Source organism: Sus scrofa, chromosome 7 (genome assembly GCF_054392235.1).
Source record: "Sus scrofa isolate SSC_HxYL_T2T_F1_AM1 chromosome 7, Sscrofa_HxYL_maternal_Yorkshire_Landrace_v2.0, whole genome shotgun sequence".
Lineage (NCBI taxonomy): Eukaryota > Metazoa > Chordata > Mammalia > Artiodactyla > Suidae > Sus > Sus scrofa.
In genome coordinates, this window is record NC_139389.1 from 14,018,067 (window position 1) to 14,043,344 (window position 25,278).

General features: G+C 41.8%; 1 protein-coding gene across 25 annotated transcripts in view; it reads left to right on the forward strand.

Moving 5' to 3' along the window:
- RNF144B (ring finger protein 144B) overlaps nucleotides 1-25,278 on the forward strand; it is a 173,258-nt gene that overhangs the window by 35,487 nt on the left and 112,493 nt on the right. For 3 of the 25 annotated variants that reach the window (XM_084967465.1, XM_084967477.1, XM_084967467.1), the window contains exon 2: nucleotides 18,623-18,844. The exons of 21 other annotated variants lie outside the window; for them this stretch is intronic. The gene's annotated coding sequence lies outside the window, so the exon portion shown is untranslated. Of the gene's footprint in view, nucleotides 1-4,553; nucleotides 4,633-18,622; nucleotides 18,845-25,278 lie in introns of those variants that run through there. One more of the 25 variants, XM_084967480.1, reaches the window with a different exon arrangement.

Genomic DNA, 25,278 nt, shown 5'->3' on the forward strand with positions numbered 1-25,278 from the left:
TTCCACATTTGCTTTTTTTTTTTTTTTTTTTCTTTTGGTCTTTTTGTCTTTTTAGGTCTGCAACTGAGGCATATGGCAGTTCCCAGGCTAGGGGTCGAATCATAGCTGTAGCCACCAGCCTACACCACAGCCACAGCAACGCCAGATCCAAGCCGCGTCTGTGACCCACACCACAGCTCACAGTATCACCGGATCCTTAACCCACTGAGCGAGGCCAGGGATCGAATCCACAACCTCATGGTTCCTAGTTGGATTCGTTAACCGCTGAGCCATGACGGGAACTCCGAGAGGTATAATTTAAATATGTGTTCTTCCACCTGCTCTGATTCTTTGCACTTTATTTAATGAGTCTACATTTCTTATCTTATTCAAGAATTGACTTAAAACTCCTTTCTTCCTGCCCATCATCCAGTAAGCTTGGGGCTGAAGGAATGGCCTGCTGTGAGGTGATGCAGTGAGGGGTGCCTGGTATGTGTGTATTTGTAAAGCAGTAATGAAACCGACTAAAATTTGGTGTGCTTTTTAATATTGCTCTGTGAGGACAATTCTAAACACATGTCAGTGGTAAATTACTCTTTGCTGAAAAAACCCTTTCGTTGGCCTAAGTTATAAACAATTCTGTGGTTATTGTTGTTTTAATAACATATACATAAGCTACAAACTTAAAACATTTGTATTAGCGATTCTTTTTTTAATGCTCTTTAGGGCTGAATCTGTGGCATATGGAAGTTCCCAGGTTAGGGATCGAATCGGAACTACAGCTGCTGGCCTGTGCCACAGCCATAGCAATGCAGGATCCAAGCTGTGCCTGCAACCTACACCGCAGCTCACGGCAATGCTGGATCCCTGACCCACTGAGCGAGGCCAGGAATCAAACCCGCATCCTTGTGGATACGAATCGGATTTGTTTCTGCTGTGCCACAACAGGAACTCCTGTATTATTCTTTAATACCATTGTTTACATGCACGTTAATTTGGAGAACCCCTTCTTAAAAACTGAACTACATACATTCACATTTAAAAGAAAATAGTATTTCTTATCTCTCTTCGTTTCTAAAGATCAGTATCCAGGAGCAGCTTAGGTTTGTGGTTCTGGCTCAGCACCTTTCATGAGATTGCGGTGAAGAGGCTGACTGTAGCTGCAGCTTTTGAAGCCTGGCCTGGGGGTGAGGGCTGCTTCTGGCTTAGTCCTCAGTTCCTCACTGGCTGTTGGTCTGAGGTCTCAGTTCCTCACTAGTTAGGCTTTTCCATCCCAGCTGTTCGTCCAGGCAGCTGACTCTTTCCCATGTGAGTGATCCACACACATTCACTTTGAGACTAAGTTCCTAAAAGTTCAGAACTGTTAGAGCTCACTTCAGATATAGTTTGAGTCTGACCTCTGTGGTCCTGCGCATTTCTGGGAAACCCTAGATGTGAAATCAGTGAAACCACCGCGACAGCACAGGTGAAGAAATCTACTTCAGTTCTGATACTCCTTGTGACTATTTGGAGATTCTATCTGTGTTTAAAATTTGAAACAGTGCAAATCACAAAGGGTATGATTTTTACTTGTAGCTCATGTATGTTTTCCTTTTTCTTTCTTTTTAGGGCTGCATGTTGCCGCATATGGAAGTTCCCAGGCTAGGGGTTGAATCGGAGCTACAGCTGCTGGCCTATGCCACAGCTCACAGCAACGCCAGATCCTTAATCCACTGAGTGAGGCCAGGGATCGAACCTGCATCCTCATGGATCCTAGTCAGGTTCGTTAACCAATGAGCCATGAAGGGAACTCCTGCATGATGTGTTTTATTGAGTTTGAATAACATCTTTAAACTTTATTTTTTTAAAAAATTCTTGTTTTAAAACCAAAGGAATGGCGTTCCCATCGTGGCGCAGTGGTTAACGAATCCGACTAGGAACCATGAGGCTGCGGGTTCAATCCCTGCCCTTGCTCAGTGGGTTAAGGATCTGGCATTGCCGTGAGCTGTGGTGCAGATTGCAGACGCTGCTCGGATCCCGCATTGCTGTGGCTCTAGCGTAGGCCGGTGGCTACAGCTCCAATTAGACCCCTAGCCTGGGAACCTCCACGTGCCTCAGGAAGGGGCCCTAGAAAAGGCAAAAAGACAAAATAAATAAATAAATAAAACCAAAGGAACAAGAAGATACAATATCACATCAGTATGATTTAGTGGTTTGTCACAACTGTAGCTTTTTCAGAGCTTTCATTTTTATTGAAATTTTCTTGTTTTTGGAATATTATTTTTATGAATAAATTCATATTCACTAATCATATATAAAGATAGACCAATATGTAGATAACTTTTTACCTTTCTAAAAACTATATTAAAATAACTAAAATATTTAATTCGTTATTTTCCCTATTTTGAATGGCAACTTCTTTTCTTTTCTTTTTCTTTTTTTGTATTTTAGGGCTGTCCCTGCAGCATATGGCGGTTCCCAGGCAAGGGGTCCAATAGGAGCTGTAGTCGCTGGCCTACAACTCTGGCAATTTCTTACTTGTTTTTTTATTGGCATTACATATACATATTGAGTTCAATGAAAGAAAGGGGTCCATGCCACTGCCCCTCTTCTGGCCTCTATTTCCTTTTATAACTATAACTAAAAAGATGACTTGGAGTTCCCATCGTGGCTCAGTGGTAACGAACCCGACTAGTATCCATGAGGACATGGGTTCAATCCCTGGCCTTGCTAGGTGGGTTAACCATCCGGCGTTGCCCTGAGCTGTGGTGTAGGTTGCAGATGTGGCTCAGATCTGGTGTTGCTGTGGCTGTGGCGTAGGCTGGCGGCTGCAGCTCCTAGCCTGGGAACCTATATATGCCGTGGGTGCGGCCCTAAAAAGACAAAAAAGAAAAAAAAAAAAAGATGACTTGGTTATATAAAAAGAGTGGTGGTAGATTTACCCCAGATCGAATTTGTTAGGTATAACATTGCTTCTGGGCTACTTTTCCACATTATTTTTAAAAACTTTTTTACCACCTCTGAGACCTTTCCTTGTACTCCATACTTAGTCAAAAGTACTGCAAAAATGAACCTTTTCACAGAAAAGAAAATCATGGACTTGGAGAATAGACTTGTGGTTGCCAAGGGAGACGGGGAGGGAGTGGGGTGGTTGGGGAGCTTGGGGTTAATAGATGCAGACTATTGCCTTTGGAATGGATTAGCAAGGAGATCCTGCTGTGTAGCACTGGGAACTATGTCAAGTCACTTATAATGGAGCATGATAATGTGAGAAAAAAGGAATGTGTACATGTATGTGTAACTGGGTCACCACCACTGTACAGTAGGAAATTGACAGAACACTGTTAACCAGCTATAATGAAAAAAATAAAAATCATCATATATATATACATATATATATGTATATATATGCATACCTGCTTTTATATCATGACATGTCCCTGAAAAACCTATATGTAACCAGAATCTTTGGAAAACAGAGATATTTCAAACAAATTCTTTGGAACATACAAGTTATCTCTTTTCAGCATGTGTATACCCCATGCACCTTTTTTACTCTTAAAAGAGAAAGCAAGAAGCACCCATAAAGGAATATTCTGTGTTCTGAGCAGAGAAGATTAGATGCTTTTCCTACTCATTCTACATCTTGCTCTGATGAAGGGAGGCATAACTTCTTTCAGCCCTGAAACAACTTTGTTCCAGCCTCACAGGTCCTCCCTGGTCCTAAAAACGCTGCTTCTGGCAACTCTGAAGTCTTAACGCAGTGAGAACCATCACAGCAAAAAGCTCCCTGCCTCAGACAGCCCATGAACAACTCAGGCCAAAGATGAAGACCTTTCTAGTTTCCCTTATGAAGCCTGGGGTCATGGTAGATGGAAATCATATGCAGGAACAGGCATGTAATATGTGCTTGATTCTATTGGCTCTGCAGATTCAATGTTAAAAGTCAACCGGGAATTCCTGAATGTCTCTTACCTCTTCTCAAGGAATAGCATCTTCAAGTTCTTTGAGTCTCTTCCTATCCGCAGGCTTCTGTATATTCACTTGTGAGTTTTCCCAAACGCATTTTCAGAAGAGCTCTTTTATTAGAATGGTTTGGGTAGAATGTCTTGTAATTTATTCTCTTAGTTCAAAATATGAAAGGTACCTAGGATGGGGTGGCGTGCTATCTGGATATTACTGTCGTTCTGTCAGAAGCCAGCCACCCCCCGTTCCTTTAATTTGCCCTGCTTTGTTGCCCTCCCTGTTCTTTGGCCTCTTCCCACAGAGTCTACTTTCTATTAGATGACAGTAATTGATAATCAGAGATGCTCATCTGAGTGAACTTGTTAACTAAAGAGCATGACATTGTCTCGGATAAAACAGACATTTTTCTGAAGACATTTAAGGAGAGTAAATAATGGTAAATGTCAGACTAGTGGGAGAAAATCCGCATGATATTTCTGGAGAAGGAATTCTGACTTCACCATTAGAAAGATCAGGGTTAAATCTTGACTCCTGGAGTTCCCGTCATGGCTCAGCGGTTAATGAATCTGACTAGCATCCACGAGGGCGCAGATGCGATCACCTGACCTCGCTCAGTGGGTTAAGGATCCAGTGTTGCCATGAGCTGTGGTGTAGGTTGCAGATGTGGCTTGGATCCTGCATTGCTGTGGCAGTGGCGTAAGCCAGCAGGTACACTTCCGATTAGACCTCTCGCCTGGGTGTGGCCTGAAAAAAGAAAAAAAGAAAAAAAAATTCTTGGCTCCTTAACCTACTAGCTTGGTGATCTTGGGCAAGCAACTGACCTCTCTGAGACTTAGTTTTCTTATCTCAAAAACAAGGATGATATTTTCAACTGGCAGGGTTGTTGTTAGAATTAGGTGGGATAACAGATGGTAGACTGCTTAGCACATAGTAAGCTCTATGAATTAGCAGAAGTAATTGTGATATTTGGGACTGTTTTAGGCATCTCTGAAGCTTCATCCTATGTGTGCGCTTCTGTCTGGGTAGCTGATAGAAAGCTCTGGTTTTCCTTGGCCTTATTGGGAAAACTCTTTTAATAGTAAAAGGTATCACAAAGCTTGGGAATTATTAGTCTGGATGTTGGTTTTATTATTTGCTCCGTGTAGGTTGTTTTATTATTCTTAAATCATCTCCCTTTGAATTTACTGGCGTCTCTTCCAGCATGCATGATGCTGACCACTGAATAATTTGAAGGTTTAAGGGATAATGCATTCAGGCGAAGGCTAGAGCTTCTCTCCAAAAGGTCAGAGTTTGCCTCTTAAAGATGAGGGAGATTTTACATATAGTCACAATAAGGGTAAGAAAATATCTTTTTGGGGGAAGAGAATCTCTTATATTTACGTATACAGGGTCTGTGACTACCCCAGGAGAGGCACATCATTATGACGTGAATGTATGCTAAAATGATAAGCCTCAGGATTTTCAGTTTGGGAGGGAGAAAAAGGCTGTTACTTTGCCTCATGTGAAAAACTCCTATTGAAAGAGTCTAAAGCCTCTGATACGAGATCCTAGAAGGTTATCTGGCTTGTTTATTTAACCCATTAATCCAGTGTATTTAATTCTTTTCAGCTAGCGAGGAAAATTTTTATTTCCTTAAAAAAAGTAATTTTCATAATTACATGAAACACTTACACTCTGGTGTTTATTTTCAGTGAACGAATATGAGAGCTGGGAAAGCCATTTAAGTTGCCTATGTGTCAGTTTCTTTCTCTGTAAAATGAGGGAGTTGGACCCAGAGCTCAGGCCTCTTCTGTCCTCACAGGCTCTGATTTGTAATGCAAATTATAAGCCTGGAATGACTGTTGATCATCTGTCAGCCATTCTGCACCCTTTAAATGAAGGTCACTGGCCTCCAGAAGGTTGTATACTTTTAATAGTCCAAGGAAACAAGTGATTTAAACTTTTATAAATGAGAAAAAAAGGCAGCAAGAGAGTTTTGACTTTGCATTGTCCCCTCTGCCCCTCCTTATCAACTAGCAAGTCAGTGCTGCTTCTTTGAAGTTAAATGCTTGTTTCCATTGAGTTTTCTGGATGGCTTGTCAGGATTGTTGTGCTTTGCTCTGATACAGTATGTGACATTAAAAACTTCCCCCCTGCCCCTGGAAATTTTTAAACTGTGCCCACTGGCAGCCATTCTGCATTATTTTCTGTAAATTTTGTTGCAGAATTGCTTCATAAAGCTTAAAAATGCAAAGCTCAAGGAAGCTGGCATACATTTTTAAAGTGACCTTTTGAGTTCATACTTTCTGCTAAATTTGATTTTCTCTTCTATTCTTTTTCAATTTTCCTAACTTGTACTGGCTATTTTGGTGGGAACTCAAACACCTGTTATGTTATTCCTTCCTAGAGTTTACATTTAGTTACCATATATGCTACATTTTAACAGTTTACCAAGTGCTTCACTCCTATTTAAAGGCATTTAATCCTCACTTAAACCAATGTAAGTCTCATAACAAGTTTATAAAGTTAAGCAACTGTGATAATTATCAACTCTTTATAGGCTAGGAAACTTGGGGAAGTTGGCCACATCGGCATGAAAATGTGTGGTCTGAATTCAACCTCCATAGTTTTTTTCACTTCACCCACTCAGTTCAAATCAGCAAGCCTGCCATCATACCTTTCAAACATTTTCAAAAGAGGAACCCCAAAGAATGAATTTATAGGTAGACTTATATTGACTGGCACACTTCAATGATTTTCTCTCTCTCTTAAAATACACTATGTCCAGGAGTTCCTCTGGTGGCTCAGTGGTTAACAGACCTGACTAGGATTCATGAGGATGTAAGTTTGATCCCTGACCTCACTCAGTGGGTTAAGGAACTGGCATTGCTGTGGGCTGTGGTGTAGGTCACAGATGCGGCTCGGATCTGGCGTTGCTGTGGCTGTGGTGTAGGCCGGCAGCTGTAGCTCCAATTCGACCCCTAGCTTGGGAATTTCCACATGCTGAGGGTGTGGTCCTGAAAAGACAAAAGACTATATATATATATATTTTTTTTTTTGGTATAAAAATGTATATTTTGTCATATATATTATGTATAGTGTATATACTAGTATATAGTATATATGCTATGTCAGTTACTCCCTCTTCTTTGCTAAAGCTGGTCCTGTAAAATAAATACTGTATATATATTTCAGCTGTGTCTGCGACCTACACCACAGCTCATGGCAACACTGGATCCTTAACCCACTGAGTGAGGCCAGGGATCTGAACCCACATCCTCATGGGTACTAGCTGGGTTTGTTATGCTAAGCCATAAGGGCGACTCCAGGGAGCTGACAGTTTAAGAGACTGAGGTGGGGAGACAGACGATAAAGCAGATAAGTAAAAACATAATATGTCATCAGATGGGGATATAGTCTCCGAAGAAAAATAAAGGGATTCTGGTTTTTAAAAGAGTGTGATTGAGAAGATGGCATTTAAGTGTGGTCCTGAAGGAGGCAGGCAAGGGTGGAGCCTCTGGATAAATGGAAGAGGAAGGTCCTGGTGGGAAAACAGCAAGTGCAAAAGCCCTGAGGTGGACATTCCTGTATAGTCATTAAAACCCATATAAGTGGAGAAACAGAACTACAGCAATGATTGTGTTAGAAACTTCAGCCTGTAGTACACAGGCTCTGGGATGGACCTTTGTGTAATTCTGCGATTTTATGATGCTTTTAGTGCTAAATAGTGAAAATGATACTCATCCTCAACTCCTTACATAAAAGGTAGGATTATTGCTCAGTTTGTCAACTCTTGTAGCACTTTCAGCTTTCAAAAAACTTTTTGGAATATATATATATATATATATTTATATTTTTGTCTTTTTGCCTTTTCTGGGGCCGCTCCTGCGGCATGTGGAGGTTCCCAGGCTAGGGGTCTAATCGGAGCTGTAGCTGCCGGCCTACGCCAGAGCCACAGCAATGGGGGATCCAAGTTGTGTCTGCAACCTATACCACAACTCACGGCAACGCCAGCTCCTTAACCCATTGAGCAAGGCCAGGGATCGAACCTGCAACCTCATGGTTCCTAGTCGGATTCGTTAACCACTGAGCCACAACGGGAACTCCCTGGAGTATATATTTTTTGAATAGGAAACAGATTCTTAAAGCATAAAGTTCCAAGGATATACAAGGTCGTATATGTTAAAACTACCCCTCTGTATCCTAGACACTCAGTTCTTCTGGGAGGGGGATGTTACCCCTTTTTCTGTGCCTGGAGACAGTCTAGAGCCAGAGAAGCAAACAACAGCAGAGGAAGAGGGCATCAGCTTTGGAGCCAGACTGCATGCATTTTAGTCCTGGTGTTGGTCCTCGCTACCCAGTGTGACCTGGGCCCGGTAGCTAAATGTCCAGATGCCTCCATTCCCTCACCTGCAGAATGGAGAGAACCGTCATAGGGTTGTTGTGAGAATTAAATGAAATTACATGTGTATATAACATGTAAATATGGAAAATACTACCTTTATTTTTAAAAATTTAGCATAGTTGGAGTTCCGTCGTGGCGCAGTGCAAACAAATCTGAGTAGGAACCATGAGGTCGCAGGTTCGATCCCTGGCTTCGCTCAGTGGGTTAAGGATCCGGTGTTGCTGTGGCTGTGGTGTAGGCTGGCAGCTGCAGCTCTCATTGGACCCCTAACCTGGGAACCTCCATTTGTTGTGGGCGTGGCCCTAAACAACAACAACAACAAAAAACCCCAAAAAACAAAAGAATTTAGCATAGTTTCTAGCAAAGACTAAATACTCAATAAATATTCGCTGTCATTGAACTAATCTCATAGGAAGCTTTTAAGGTATCTCATTGTACAGATGAGGAAAAATGAGTCTTAGAAAGTTCAAGCAATTTCCTAGGAAACCAGGCTAGTTAGGTGAAGTCTCAGTGACGCTCAGTCAGAGTTGTAGTATCAGGCTCTAGGGTTTCCTGGATGAGGGTCATTGAGATGGCTCTTTATTATTAGAGTTGATTTATAGTGTTGTATCAATGTATAGTGTTGTATCAATCAGTGTACAGCATAGAGACCCTGTCATTTATACACACACACACACACACGTTTTTCTCATACTGTCTTCCATCATGTTCTATCCCAAGGGATTGGATAGAGTTCCCTGTGCTGTACAGTAGGACCTCATCACTTATCCATTCTAAATGTAATAGATGGCCCTCTTATGTGTCTTTCTTTTAGCCAAATAAAGTGTTAAATGGCAGAAGAACATCAGTGTAGGTGTTTGCCTGAAAGCCTAATCAAATCCATTTCTGTTACTTTTTTTTTTTAATGGTTTTATCCAAGGATATTTCACAAATGCAGAGGTTTTTTTGTTTGTTTGTTTTTAACTTGAGCAAATTCCATTCTTCTAACTGATGTTTATTGAGCATGTATTATGTTCCATGCAGTGTATCAGGCACAGTGAGTGGAAAAATACTAGACAGAGTCCCCACCCTGTGATGTTACAGCTAAGTGGGCAGCAGAGACAAAGGGATCTGTAAAATAGTGAGTCACTTCTCTCATAGGGATTTTGTCCAGTTTGGGAAAAGGTTGATTTTCTGAAGCCAATAAGTGTTTCCAAAAACTTTTTTTTTTTTTTTTTTTGAGAATTCATCAGGTTTGCTGGTCATGGATGTCAATCAAGTAATTCTTGATTGTCAAGTAATGAAAAACAGTAGGCTTGTTTTTCATTTGTTATGCTCGGAAAGTGCTAAATATTTGGTGAGGTTGCTCGCTTTGAAGGATCAGTGAGTTGCCAGCAGGTATCGCATTGTTTGAAATGGAAAGAAGTCATTATCGGTGTGGCACTTAAAGGAGATGATGGCTTGTCATGTACAAAGGAAAACAGTAGTATGGGTTTGAAACAGAACTATTAAAGGTGGGACTTGGGAGTGCTGGCTGCCGTGAAACAATGTTCAATTCTAAATGCTGTCAGCTATTATTTCTTGACTGGAGGACGTGGAAAAAGCTTGAACCGTGAATTTGGGTTGGCCTGAGTCTATTCAGCCCTATGTATCCAGGAGGAGTAAACACTTAGCAGAAAGTTTGAAAAATAATGAACTCTGCACCTCCCCTTTCTCCCCCTCCCTCTTGCTCTTTTCAGATAATGCTTGTTTGGCAAATTTGCTAATAAACCATGGTAGGAACTCAGTAAAAAAGGAATGAAGTAGAGAATGATTTTATCTATTTTTTTTTTTTTTTTTAGCTTTTTAGGGCAGCACCCTTGGCATATGGAAGTTCCCAGGCTAGGGGTCGAATTGGGGCTACATCTGCCAACCTATGCCGTAGCCACAGCAATGGAGATCCAAGCCGCATCTGTGACCTTCACCACAGCTCATGGCAACTCTGGATTCCCAACCCACTGAGCAAGGCCAGGGATCAAACCTGTATCCTCAGGGATACTAGTCGGATTCATTTCCGCTCTGCCGCAATGGGAACTCTGGGGAATAATTTTAAGTATTTCCTTATTGTTCTTATTATTTCTTGCCTTCAGTGAAAAGTGATTGTAGCTGTTTCCTTTTGATCACTGGCCCTTCTTTTCCCTTTTATTACACTTTGCTTTCTCATCTGTTCTCCTCATTCCTATGATTCTGTCACTCTCACAGACTGAACTCTTGGTTTTGGATGGGAACACATCTCTTAGGGAAATCTTAGCATTTCCATCCCTGCAGACCTTTGTGTACCTTTCACTTCCAGTGAATGCCTTTGGGTCCAGAGTGGTCCACAGCCCATGTGAAAAGTCCAGGCAGCTCATATTCTAGGATGAGAGCTGTTACTTCTGAATGATGATTTTGAAATCAGATTTTTATTCCATTAGCCAGCCAGCCTAGACCTCCCCTCTCCAACCTCTCTGGAGCCCTTCTGTGTATCTAGTCTCTGTTTTCGTTTAGACCCTTTCTGGCTAGCTGTTAGCAGAGAGTTCCAGTTCTGCTAGGGTGTCCATGTGTTACCTGCGACCTACTAAATAGCATTGGACCTCCAGAACCCTGGGGACCCCACAAGTTTCTTCTCAGCTTTTCTTGCACAGGTGTGTTATTCGGGATAGGCAGTGTGTGGTGTCCCTAAAGAGAGGGAGGAAAAAAGTGGCGCCTAGCGGTCACTCACCGCTGTTTCCCACAAAGACACAGGCAGCCTCTCTTGACCTCTTGCCAAAGGCTGAAATGCCTTGGAGTTCAGGGCATTGGGTTCGTATCCCCTTTCTCCCTCCTGTACCACCACTCAGGGAGAAACACAAGAAGAATTGATCTTGTGTTGTCCTGCAGAAGTTGGAGACATCATTTGTCTTTCAAGACAGCTTGTGTCATGCCATTATTCAAAATGGGTGGACCCCCGCTATTTGTCCTGACTTGTTGAGATTTGCTGTGAGAAGCTGCCTGTCTGAATGAAACTTCTGTCCCTCCTGAGACCTCAGGAAGCCCTGTCGTATCTCCGTGTCAGAGATCTCCCCGGATCTGCCTCCTTGAAGAATCCTTCCACAGCCAGCCCCACTTCCTCCCTACTCAGCCTCCTCTTGCCCTAACACGCTCAACCCACAACTGGCTCATTCTTCAGTATTCAGCCTGCTCACTCACTTTTTTTTTTTTTTTCCATCATAATGCTCTCAAGCACATACCCATCGCTGAATGAGGCAGGAGAGTGTGCCCCTGACATAGGGACCATATCTGACTCTTGGGTTAGATGACATATATAAAGCTTCTAGCCCAGCTTTTGGAACACATGGGTGGGATTCAGTAAACATGAGCTTCCTTGATTCTGTTCTGTATTCTTTTTCTGGCAGCAAGTGACATGTAGGCAGGTTCTTCAATTTCTCTTGGGTGAACACTGTTATAGTGTGTATGTTGGTCTTCCATGTTTGGGTTCAAATTCATCCTCTATCTGTGACTTTGGGTACCAAACACTTTATTTAACCTCTGTGCCTTGGTTGCCTTATTGATAGAGCTAGCACTAAGAAAAGTTCCTATTCACAACATTGTTGGAAGATTAAATTAGTGTATTAGGTGCTGATAAGACCTGTATGTAGTCCTGAATGGGAGAAATAATTATATTAATAATAGAAGTGAGGCTACAGTGGTCACTGCCATGTAAAGCAGTGGCTTTCATTGTTATGTAGCAGACAGTGAGTTCCCTCTCTCTCTTTGGGAAAACCCAGGTTAGGTTAGAGTTGAATGCATGGAATAGCATTTCCAAAACTGAGGTCAGGAGGTCTTGTAGGAGCAGGCTTGCTGGGGATGGGAGTTACTGACTCAGCTGAGCGAGATAGGCACATTTCTCAAACCCCATTGTAAGACTCACCTGAAGCACTAGACAGACCTAGTGAATCAGAATCTTGAGGGATGACCTTGGAATCTGATGTCTAGCAACCCAGACAAATAGTCCCACCTGGAGACACCAAACACTCAATCACTTGGGAGGCTTGAAAAATCATCGGTGCCTGGGTTTCAGGCATTGGACCTTCTGATTTGATTGTTTTGGGTCTTGGTGTACAGAATACAGGCAATGAGGCCTTTTTTTTTTTTTTTTTTAAAGCTTCTCACAGAAATTCTAACGTGAGCCAGAGTTGAAATCCATTAAAATAGAGAGTGAAAATCAGACTTAAGTCAGTATTTCTCAGAATCAGTTGAAGTGTCTGTTAAAAATGCAGATTTATAAGCTCCAGCCCCCTGCCTGCTGAATCCAACTCTCTGGTAGAAGGGGGTGGGGTGGGGTAGGGAGAGCAAGACCCTGGAGACAGACCTTCCAGATGATTCTTCTGCATGCCAGACTTGGAGAACTACCCACTGCACGGTGATCTCCCTTACTGGGCCTGTGTGGCAATGGCTGAATGAATGCAATGGAATCATGATTTCCTTGTTGCTAAACCAGCCGGTTAGAAACATGCTTATTTGTGTCCTGTTTGTAAGTTCCTTCATTGCTCTGCTTTGATTGGTATGGAAATTCGAGAGAGTTGTCTGATTCTTAAGAGGCTTTGATTTGACGGGCAGAAATTTGTGGGAGTTATTTTTGGGTTTTTGCACGGGCATGTGAACAGAACAGGTCAGATGATGAAACCAGGGAAAAGGGCTGTAGAATGCAGTCAACTGGCTGAGCAGGTTGTGGTTCAGTGTGAGATGCCTTTTTCCCGAGGCTGTTAAACCAAGGGTTTGAAAAAGTTGGAGCTGACAAAAAGGACAGTGTAGAAATATATAGCTGATCTAAAGACAGAAAGCTGGAGTTCCCGTCATGGTGAAGTGGAAACGAATCTGACTAGGAACCATGAGGTTGCGGGTTTGATCCCTGACCTCACTCAGTGGGTTGAGGATCCGGCGTTGCCATGAGCTGTGGTGTAGGTCACAGACACAGCTCAGATCTGGCATTGCTGTGTCTCTGGCACAGGCTGGCAGCTGTAGCTCCAGTTAGACCCCTAGCCTGGGAACTTCCATATGCCGTAGATGCAGCGCTAAAAAGCAAAAAAAAAAAAAAAAAAAAAAAAAAAAAAAAAAAAAAAAAAAGACGAAAAGCCTATCACTTCTCTCAAATGGTGACTTTGCCCAGGGATAGAGCTTGTGTGCTTTTACTCACCCCTGCATCCCCAGGGCCTAACACATGCTTGGCACTCAACTGGGGCTCCATCAACAGTTTAGAAATAAGAATCCTTTCTACTGCGGCAACAGGGTAAAGGCAGTGTTTCGCCCTTTCCACTAAGTCTAAGGGAAACAACATTTTCTTTGGAGAGCTAAGCTAGGAAATTTATATGCAGTAGGTTGGTGCAGATTTATTGGGTCTTCTTGGAGGGAATGACTCCTCTGTCTGCAAAACCAGCTCATAAACTAATTGAAGGCATTTATTTGCATATGTAAAGAATCTGTCCCTCCCCCTGGAGGTGGGAGGGGATTAAGTATAGAGGCACAGATAAGAAGAGGCTCTGGAGCTGCATATTGGCAGTATACATGGGTGCCCCATCCAGAGGAAAGGGTGAGCTGCCAAGGAGAATGCAATCACTGAGGGCTAGAGGTGGGCTTCTTTCTATTCTGGAATTGGATGCATCTGGCCGCCACGGCCTGATGGTATTAACAGTTACCTGCCCACCCTTTCCTGGGATCTCATGATACCCAGCTCATCAATAACCTTGACACATTGGTTTCTCATGTAGCTTGTTCAGACCCTTGCTCTTCAAATGATGGTCCCTGGGCCAGCCGCACTGGCATCGCCTGGGAGCTTGTTAGAAATGCAAGCTCTCACATCCTGTCCACCGAGCCCAGTATGTGGGTTTGCCTGACAACGTGGCCTTCTGTTTTTCTGTCATACTCACAGATGTTTAGTTAGTGTGAGTCAGCACCCCTGAGTTTGATTCACTTCAGGATACCTGCAGGAAGTTGCTAAGCCTGTCAGGCTGAGGGCTGACCCTGGGCAGAGATGAATTCACAAAGGGGATGTCACTTGAATGGGTGGCCAGTTGGCCACCTTCAGGTGACCTCCCTTTTTTATTGTGTGCTGCCTTTTTAATTTCCACACTGACACCTGTTACAGATTGCCTCAATAACTGCCCAGTGCCTCCAGAACTGTCCATTCTGGCAGGCACACTAAATGCTCCTCCTTTCCAGCTGCATGAACACGCCTCCTCCAGACTTGCTTTGCAGCCCTCTAGAACTTCAGCAGTGTCTTAGAGCCTTTGCAGTGGTGAAGAAGGGAGCCTGGGGGTTCCCCTTGTGGCTCAGTGGTTTGAGAACCTGACATAGTATCCATGAGGATAAGGGTCCAATCCCTGGCCTCACTCAGTGGGTTAAGGATCTAGCATTGCTGAAAGCTATGGCATAGGTTGCAGATATGGCTCAGATCCAGCATTGCTGTGGCTGTGATGTAGGTTGCAGGTGTGGCTTGGATCTGGCGTGGCTGTGGCGTGGGCTGGCAATTCGACCCCTAGCTCTGGAACTTCCACACGCCTCGCCTCACCCTAAAAAGAAAAAAAGAAAAGGGAGCCATACTTGAAATTTTATAGGGCGCATTTGTCAATAGATTCTTATGATTATGTTTTATCCAAAGTAGATCCTTTATGCAGACCTGAGTTTTTACCTGATGCCCATTTGCTGTTCCAGGGCCCCATCGAAGTTACCGTAGTACGTGTAGTCATTTCTTCCTAGGCTCCTCTTGGCCACACTTCTCAGGCTTTTTGTTTTTGATGACCTTGACGGTTTTGAGGAATACCGTCAGGTATTTTTAGACGGTCACTCATTTAGGATTTGTCTGATGTTTTTCTCAGGATTAGGCTAGGGTTATGGGCTTTCAGGAGGACCACTGCAAGAGGAAAATGTCATTCTTATCATATCAAGGGTACCTACTACCTACCCAACATGGTGTGTCACTGTTGGTGTTGTCACTGTTGATCACCTGGTAGAAGTTGTGTTCGTCAGGTTCATTCAGTTTAAAGTTTACTTCACTTTAGGAGTTCCCATCGTGGCGCAGTGGTTAACGAATCCGACTAGGAACCATGAGGTTGTGGGTTCGATCCCTGCCCTTGCTCAGTGGGTTAACGATCCGGCGTTGCCGTGAGCTGTGGTGTAGGTTGCAGACGTGGCTCGGATCCCGCGTTGCTGTGGCTCTGGCGTAGGCTGGTGGCTACAGCTCCGATTCGACCCCTAGCCTGGGAACCTCCATATGCCATGGGAGCGGCCCAAAGAAATAGCAAAAAGACAAAAAAAAAAAAAAAAAGTTTACTTCACTTTAAATTTGACATCAAAGTTAACTCTTTTTCCCTTTTCGCCTACAGCACTCTTCAGAAAGAAGTCCCTATGTCACCCACACGTAAGGCCTAGGGAATTATTCTCTATTTTCTTGAGGATGAAATATCTATGTCAATTATTTGGCATCTGTATGGAGATTGGTCAGTTCCCCATTTGTATCAGTATGGACTCATGAATCCCTATTTTATGCTTTGTGTTATAATCCAATAGTACTTTCTTTTGTGGCTCAAATTTTAGATTTTTTTTTGTTGTCGTTCTTCTTTTAGGGCTGCACCCAGGGCATATGGAAGTTGCCAGGCTAGGGGTTGAATCAGCGCTTCAGCTGCTGGCCTACACCACAGCCATAGCAACTCCAGATCCGGGCCAAATCTGCAGCCTTCACCACAGCTCACAGCAATGCCAAGTCCTTACCCCACTGAGCAAGGCCAGGGATTGAACCCATATCCTCATGGAAACTAGTCTGGTTTATTACCACTGAGCCACGACAGGAACTTCCGAATTTTAGATTTTTTTTTTTTTTTTTTTTTGAGGTCCATTAGAAATACAGGACTGTGGCCATTGACTGGATCTAGGCTTATCTGCAGGCAAGGGAGATAACTGTTAGCTGGTGTGATTTCAGTGGGGCTAACTGCCAATTCTAAAGTTGGTGTTGTCTGAAATACGTAGTTACTCCTTGTATTAGTTTGCTAGAGCCTCTGTGACAAAGTACTAAAGACTGGGTGACTTAAACAATAAAAGCTTACTTTCTCATAGTCCTACAGGCTAGAAGTCCATGATCGAGATGTCAGCAAGGTTGATTTTTTTGAGGTCTCTCTCCTTGACTTGTCAATGGTCATCATCTTCCTATGTCATTACCTGGTCTTCCCTCTGTACTTGTCTGTGTCCTAATCTCCTCTTCTTATAAGAACATCGCTATCATTGGAATAGGACCTACCCTAAAGACCTCATTTTAACTTAATTTCCTCTTTAAAGACCTTCACGTGAGTCACATTCTGATGTACCAGGGGTTAGGGACTTCACCATAAGAATTTTGGGCGGGCAAAATTCTTGGGAGGACTCCTTAAGGGAGTCTTGGATACACATTTTTGCCAGGTGTTAACCAGATGGGCAATCACTGGTTATGTTTTTTAGTTTATTTTACTAACACTACCATTATTGCTATGAAGCAATAGTGTACCTCCTCTTGGATGCTCTGAAATATCAACAGTTGGGGGCAGAGGATTTGAAATCAGGCTTTGCAGTGGGGATGCTGTCCCTAAGCTATGGCTACCTAAATGGGTAGGAGAGGAGTGAGAGGATTTTCAGGGCAGGCTACATAAAGGAGGTCATGGGACACAAAGGAAGTTTTTGGTAATGTACTTTCTGTGCAAGATGACTCTGCCCATCATTGAAAAGCACCTTGCTTTTGCTGTTTGATCACACACAAAACCTATCAGAATGACCTCAGGCTCAAGTATCTGTAAGTAAATTGGGTGATTATATTGCAATGGTGACCGGGTTGTTTTTTTTTTTTTTTTTGGCTTTTTAGGCCCACACCTGTGGCACATCGAAGTTTCTAGGCTAGGGTTCAAATTGGAGCTGCAGCTTCTCGCCTATACCACAGCCACAGCAATGTGGGATTCAAGCTGCATCTGTGACCCACACCACAGCTCATGGTAATGTTGGATTCTTAACCCACTGAGGGAGGCCAGGGATCGAACCCACATCTTCATGGATACTAGGTCGGGTTCATTACCACTGAGTCACAGTGGGAGCTCCCTGGTGACCACTTCTTTGTATTCATGCTACTCAGCATGATGTAAAAGAATCACTGTCTCTACTCATAGCTTGGGGTTATGCTGAAGAAGACCTGGCTTCTTGCATACCTTACCCAGAAGGGGTGTGGCTATTGTGCACTGAATCCATATCCTGCTATTCTAAGCCCAGTCTGGGAAGCTGGGTCCACTGTGATGTTGTAGACAACAGATCCTGCTACTGGGTGTGGTTTGTTGTCTTCAGCTTGTTCAACTGTACTAGAAGGTAAGGGTGTCAAGTTTTAGAACTTCATGTCTCCTGTCATATTTGTCTTATAAGGCCACTAACTATTTGGATACCATATATGAGTGATGTTGATTTAAGTAAAAGAGAGCAGGGTGGAATGGAGAGTGCCTCTTCATCTAGGGCAGGGACTACTAATTACCTTCCCAAATTCCATTTTCATTGTCTCCTTTAGCAGTAGACCTTTAGCCCCATTAAAAATGTACTTCCTAACTTCCCCTGCAGCCAAATGTGTCCCCATGATTATGGTTCAGCCAATCAGATGTAAGTAGCAGTATTTGGGAAATTCCAGAAAGGCTCTTGAAAACGAGGGGGCACTTTATTCTTTTGCTTTTTCCTTTCTCCCTTCTTATAGTTCTTAGTATGATGCTGGCTGGATACCAGAAGCTATCTTGGATCATGAAATGATCTTAAAATCAGAAACCCAGCACAGGATTGTAGAGCAGGAAGACAGAATGAGCTCAGGGCCTGGATGCCTCGAAAAACCACAATACATGCACTATTATGTGCAGACTTTCAAAAAAAAAAGTAATTTTTAATATGAAAAAGAAAATTTCTACCTTAAGATAGTTCTTTTTTTTTTTTTTCCCCCTGTTCTATGCAGCCAAACCTGTCTTACTTAATGAACCTTGGGTACACATTGAACTCGTCTGGGGAATCTTTTTGGAAACACTATGCCTGAGCCTCACCCCAGAGATTCTGATTTCATTGGTTTGGCAAAGGAGCCAGGCAAGTGTTGTTCTTAAAAAGCACCCATAGGAGATTTGAGTGTGTGATATGAGTTGAGAACCACCATCTAAACTTGTGTTCTGTTTCTTCCAAGTAACTATCTTGTTTAATAATTGTGGTTTCTGCTATCACTGGGGTACGTGTTCTATTTCTGTAGCTGTATTAGGGAAGGGAATAATTTAAATGAGAACTAATTTGAAATAATATGTGTTTTAGCTCTCGACAACAATTTGGGGCATTTAAATGATAATGTGGATATCAACATATTCTAAGAATTCAGAAAGCATCAAAATAATGACAGTATTCACAAAGGCTGCACAAGATGGCTTTATTTTTGAGGATGTAGTGAAACTCCAGCCTTCCGTACTGCTGATCCTTCCACCAAATTCAGTCGTACTTCAGAGGATTACAAAGAACTTGGCAACAGAGTGCTGGGAGGTAAATATGTCTTTAAAGCTGAGCTGGGTTGAGGGAGAACAGGGACAGCTTTTTTTTTTTTTTTTTCTTTCCCATTATTATGGTAATGTTTGGATATCTGAGGGGAACTGATGGGGCATAAAAACCCAGTCTAATTTCTTAGGCAACCAGTCATACCCATTTGACAATGTTTTCTCCTGTCCTTATAGTATTCTTTCTAGTTCTGGCCCTTTTTTCAAAGTGTTAGATTGCTACCCTAATTTACTTCAGAATGCATACTAGAAAGACTGTGATTTATTGCTCAGTGTCTACTGTTTATGACCTTGTGTTTGTCAATAGCCAAGATCAGTTTTCGTCATGTTAGTAAGAGAAGTTTAAGATGTGAATGAGATGTCAAAATTCCCTTTCCCCTGGTTTCTTCTGTGTTATTTGCTACAAAATTTTCAGTGGGAGTTCAAGAGTGAAGAGATATAAATAACCAAGGAGCATGTAGTCAGTTTGTGAATGACGAAGAAAGTTAATGATATATTGTGTTTCATTCTTTTAACAGCAATTTCCATCTGAGCATCTTAGCATTTTAGAACTAATGAGTATTAACAGATAAAGATGTATTATTACATTAAACATAATCAGTATGTTAGAAATATACTAATGTGAGTTCCCGTCGTGGCTCAGTGGTTAACAAACCCGACTAGTAACCCTGATCTCTGGCCTCACTCAGTGGATTAAGGATCTGTCGTTCCCAGGAGCTGTGGTCTAGGTCGCAGATGTGGCTCGGATCCCGCATTGCTGTGGCTCTGGTGTAGGCCAGTGGCTACAGAGCTGGTTAGACCCGTAGCCTGGGAGCCTCCATATGCCGTGGATGCAGCCCTAGAAAAGACAAAAAGACAAAAAAAAAAAAAAAAAAAAGAAATATACTAATGGACAAAAACTGTCTTTGTGGTAGTAGCAGGATCCGGCACCATATGCCATAGGACTCAGGATGAGTCTTGCCCACTTGTGTGTCAGGTAATAGGCATACAGACTTTGGTTGCAGCTGTATGGGCCATGAAACAGCTCAGTCCTTCTCAGCCATGGTCTTGGAACCATGGAAAATACTGGAAGACACTGTTTTAGGCAATCACCCAAGGATGAGAGAGACTTTGTGGAAGTCCAGGTTTCTGGAGGAGAAGTTCTAGCACACTGTTGGAGCAAAAACGTGTGTTTGGACACAGTGGAGAGGGTAAAAAGAACAACTTGACTTTATCCACACAAAGCCTCCCCCAGGGTAGCACAACTTAGAGCCAAGGGAGAACATTTCAGCCTTTGCTTTCTCTTGTGAGGAAAAAAATGAGAGCACGTGAGTGAGTACCTGGCTTCCTCTGTTGTGTGGGATGCCGCCAAAGAGGCTCATTTTTCTCTCACCCCATACAGAGTACTGTATCATGAGCTGCATGACTTGGGAATGGGAAAAGGCTGGAGAGTGGCAGGCAGAACTCAGACAAGGCATAAAAGGCTGTGGATCCTACTAACTTTGTTATGGACTCCATCAAAAGCCCACTGATGAGCTGCTGGGAATGCCTCATCTATGGATCCCCCACAGCTGGCCCACAGGCACCTCACTCATACACTCCCTCAACCTGTGGCCAGCTCACTCAGAAAACTAAAAATAGAATTACCACTTGATCCAGCAATCCCACTCCTGAGCATCTATCGGAGAAAACCGTAACTTGAAAAGATACATGCACTGCAATGTTCATTACAGCACTATTTGCAATAGCCAAGATGTGAAAACAACCTCAGTGTCCATGAACAGAGGAGTGGATCAAGAAGATGTGGTACATATACACATTGGAATATTACCCAGCCATTAAAAGGAAAGAAATAGCAGCATTTTTAGCAACATGGATGGACCTAGAAATTATCATGCTAAGCAAAGTCAGTCAGTGAGACACCAACATCAAATGCTCTCACTTACATGTGGAATCTAAAAAAAGGACACAGGAGTTCCCATTGTGGCGCAGTGGTTAACGAATCCGACTAGGAACCATGAGGTTGTGGGTTCGGTCTCTGCCCTTGCTCAGTGGGTTAACGATCCGGCATTGCTGTGAACTGTGGTATAGGTTGCAGACGCCGGCTCAGATCCCGCGTTGCTGTGGCTCTGGCGTAGGCCGGCAGCTACAGCTCCGATTCGACCCCTAGCCTGGGAACCTCCATATGCCGCGGGAGCAGCCCTAGAAATGGCAAAAAGACAAAAAAAAAATAAATAAATAAAAATAAAAATAAAAAATAAAAAAAGGACACAATGAACTTCTTTGCAGGACAGATACTGACTCACAGACTTTGAAAAACTTGTGGTTTCCAAATGAGACAGGTTGAGGGGTGGGGGAATGTGCTGGGATTTGGGATGGAAATGCTATAAAATTGGGTTGTGATGATCATTGTAGAACTATAAATGTAATAAGATGCATTGAGTAATAAAAAGAAAAAAGTTAAAAAAAAAATAAAACATAGGCCAAACAGACCAAAGCCCTGTAATACTAAGCTGTAATACTAATAATAATCCAAGTATGTATAAGGCATTATTCATAATTGCTAAAAAGTTGAAACAACCCAAATGTCCATCACTTGATAAATACATAAATATGGTATATCAATACAACATACTATTATTCAACAATAAAATGGAATGAAGTACTGATGTGTGCTATAACATGGATGAGCTTTGAAAAAATTATGCTAAGTGAAAGAAGCTGGTCACAACCACATGTTGTATGACCTGTTATATAAAACATCCTGAATAGGCAAATCTGTAGAGATAAAAAATAGAAAGTAGATTGGTGGTTGCCTAGGGCTGGTTGTGGGGAGGATAGGGTGGAACTGTCAGTGGGTACAGGATTTCTTTTGGTGGTGATTAAAGTATTTTATAAATGTGATGGTTGCACAACTCTGTGACTTCTAAAAGTTATTAAATCATATACTTTAAATGGGAAAAAAAACCCAAACAAATTCTAGAGTTAAAGAATACAACGAATTAAGTTTTAAAAAGGCAGTAGCATAAACAGAATGGCTCCAGCAGAGGAAAGAATCCGTGATCTAGAAGATAGGAACTTTGAAACTATCCAGTCAGAAGACTAAATAGAAAAAAGAATGAAAAAGAGTCAAGAAAGCCCACATGATCCATGAACTAATTGGCATGATTAGACTTCCAGAAGAAGAGAGGGAGAAGGGGGCAGAAAAAGTAGAGCTATAATGGCTGAAAACTTACCAAATCAGGGGAGGGATTTGGATATACAAGTTCATGAAGCACATACATACCAAACAAAATCAAACTAAAGAGATCATCTCCAAGACAGGGAATTAAGAGATTGTCAAAAATCAGAAAAAAGAATCTTAAAAGCATCAAGATCAAAGAAGATTATAACTTGCAAGGGAACACCCCTAAGTCTATCAGTGGATTACTCAGCAGAAACCTTACAGGCCAGGAGAGAGTGGGATGATATCTTCAAAGTGCTGAAAGAAACTGCTAACTAAGAATTATCCTCAGAAATGAAAGAGACAGACATAAGCTGATGAAATTTATCTTCACTCAACCTACCTTACAAGAACTGTTGAAGTTCTTCAAGCTGAAATAAAAGGCTCTAGTAACATAAAAACATGAACATGTACAACATGCTGATAAAGGTTAAGTGTATAGTCAAATTCAGAATACTCTAATATGAGTTAACCACTTAACTTTAATGTAAAGGTTAAAGGACAAAGAGTATTAAACTATAGCTGCTGTAATTTGTTAATATGCAGTAGAAAAAAGTATATTAACATTAAAAAAATAAAATGGGGAATAAAAGGATAGAGTATCTCTATGCTATTGAAGTTATCAGCGTAGTAAAGGCAGTTACTATCATAACAACAAAGCAAAACTCTTCAGTAGATTCACAAAAGATAAAGAGAAGGGAAACAAAGCATACCACTATGGAGAATCATTAATTCACAATGGAAGGCAGCAAGAGAGGAAGAAACAAAGAAAGAAACAAAGCACAAAGAAACTGCAACATAGCCAGAAAACTATTTAAAAGATGGCAGTAGTAAACCTTTACTGACCAGTAATTACTCTAAATGTAAATGGGTTAAGTTTTCCAATCAAAAGGCATAGAATGGCTGGATGAATTTAAAAAAAAAAGATGGAGTTCCTGTCGTGGCTCAGTGGTTAATGAACCCGTGAACTGTGGTGTGGGTCACAGACACAGCTCAGTTCTGGAGTGGCTGTGGCAGTGGTCGGTGGCTACATACAGCTCCAGTTGGAACCCCTAGCCTGGGAACCTCCATATGTCTCAGGTGTGGCCCAAAAAGACAAAAAAAAAAAAAAAAAAAAAAAAAAAAAGAAAGAAAGGAAGAAAGAAAGACCCAACTATGTGCCTCTTACAGGAGACTCACTTCAGCTTTAAGGCCACATACAAGCTCAACCATCATTAATCATCAGGGAAATGCAAATTAAAACCACAATGAGACATCACCTCATACTTGTTCACAATGGCTATTATTAAAAAGATGAAGTGTTGGTGACAATGTGGAGAAAAGGGAACACTTGCAAACCCTTGGTGGGAAAGTACATTGGTATACCGCTATGGAATACAGTATGGAGGTTCCTCAAAAATTAAAAATAGAAATATCATATGATCCAGCAATTCCATACCCCACAATATACCAAAGGAAATAAAAACAAGATGTCAGATATCTGCACTCCCATGATCATTGCAGCATTATTCATAATAGCCAAGACATGGCAATGACCTGAGTGTCCACTGACAGATGAAAGAATAAAGATGTCATATATAGAAAGATTCAGCCATGAGGAAGAAGGATGTCCTGACATGTGACAACATGGATTGGGCTTTGAGGCCATTATGCTAAATGAAACAACTGAGAGAGGAGTTCCTGTTGTGGCTCAGTAGAAATGAATCTGACTAGTATCCATGAGGATGTAGGTGTGATCCCCAGCCTCGCTCAGTGGGTTAAGGATCCATCGTTGCTGTGAGCTGTGGTATAGGTCACAGACGTGGCTCCAATCTGGCATTCCTGTGGCTGTGGTGTAGGCCAGCGACTACAGCTCCAATTTGACCCCTAGCTTGGGAACCTCCATATGCCGCAGGTGGTGCAGTCCTAAAAAAGACCCCAAAAAAAAACAAAAAACAAAAAAACATGTTATTTACATGTGCAATCTAAAAAAGCCAAACTTAAGAAGAAACAGAGAATAGAGTGGTAATTATCAGGGACTGGAGAATGAGGGAAATGGGGTGATGTGGCTCAAAGGGTACACACGTTCAGTTATGAGATGAATATTTTTTGCAGTTCTACTATACAACGTGGTGATTTTAGTTGAGTACTGTATTATATACTAGGACATTGCTAAGAAAGTGAATCTTAAACCTTCTCACCACAAAAAAGTAGTAGTAATTATGTGAGTGATGGAGGTGTTTAAAGCTATGGCGGTAATCATTCTGCAACATGTAAGTGCATCAAATCAATACATTATGCACCTTACACTTGCAAAATGTTATGTATCAGTCGTACTTCAGTAAATCTGGGAAAAAAAGAAATAGCACTATTTTAGAAATATCAGTACATTCGTACTTCTGAAAAGCACTAACTTTTAAAAATTGAGCTATAATGGACATATATTACATTAGTTTCAGGTGTACAGTATGATGATTTGTATACATTGTGAAATGATTACCACAGTAAGTTTGGTTAACCATATGAAAAGCAGTAACTCTTTTTTGATTTTTTTGGTTTTTTAGGCCCGTACATGTGGCATATGGAAGTTCCCAGGCTGGGGGTCGAATCAGAGCTGCAGCTGCCGGGCTATGCCACAGCCACATGGGATCCAAGCTGTGCCTGTGACCTATGCCACAGCTTATAGAAATTTTCTTTAACCCACTGAGCGAAGCCAGGGATGGAACCTGTATCTTCAAGGAGACTAGTCGGGTTCATTACCACTGAGCCTCAACAGGAACTCCTCCATTTAGCCCTTTGTATTTGTAAAAGCATCCAATTTTAGCTAATTTAGAAATCGAACTCAACCAATTTAATTCTCTTTTTTTATTTAAAACTCTTGGCTCCATCCTGTTCCCCCCAAATCATTGTTTATTAGTAGCCTAATCTTAGGTTACTTCCAGATTATGTTGTGTACTTCAAGGAAGATACTGAACCATTTTCATATTTGCACATTTGTGTATCTAGTGTAATTTATTTCTCCAGGGTCTATCCAATTAGCAAAACAAACAAAATTTTGAATTATGGACTGAATAAAATATTTTAAATCCTCTTGTGGATTTGATTTTTTTTTGTACTTTGCATTGAAAAATCATCTAGATTTCTTAAAAAGACAAAAAAAAATTTCAACAGATCTAGAAGCTAGACTTGCACTGATATTCTAGATTCTTACAGAATGAAATTGGAAATGGAATGGATGAACC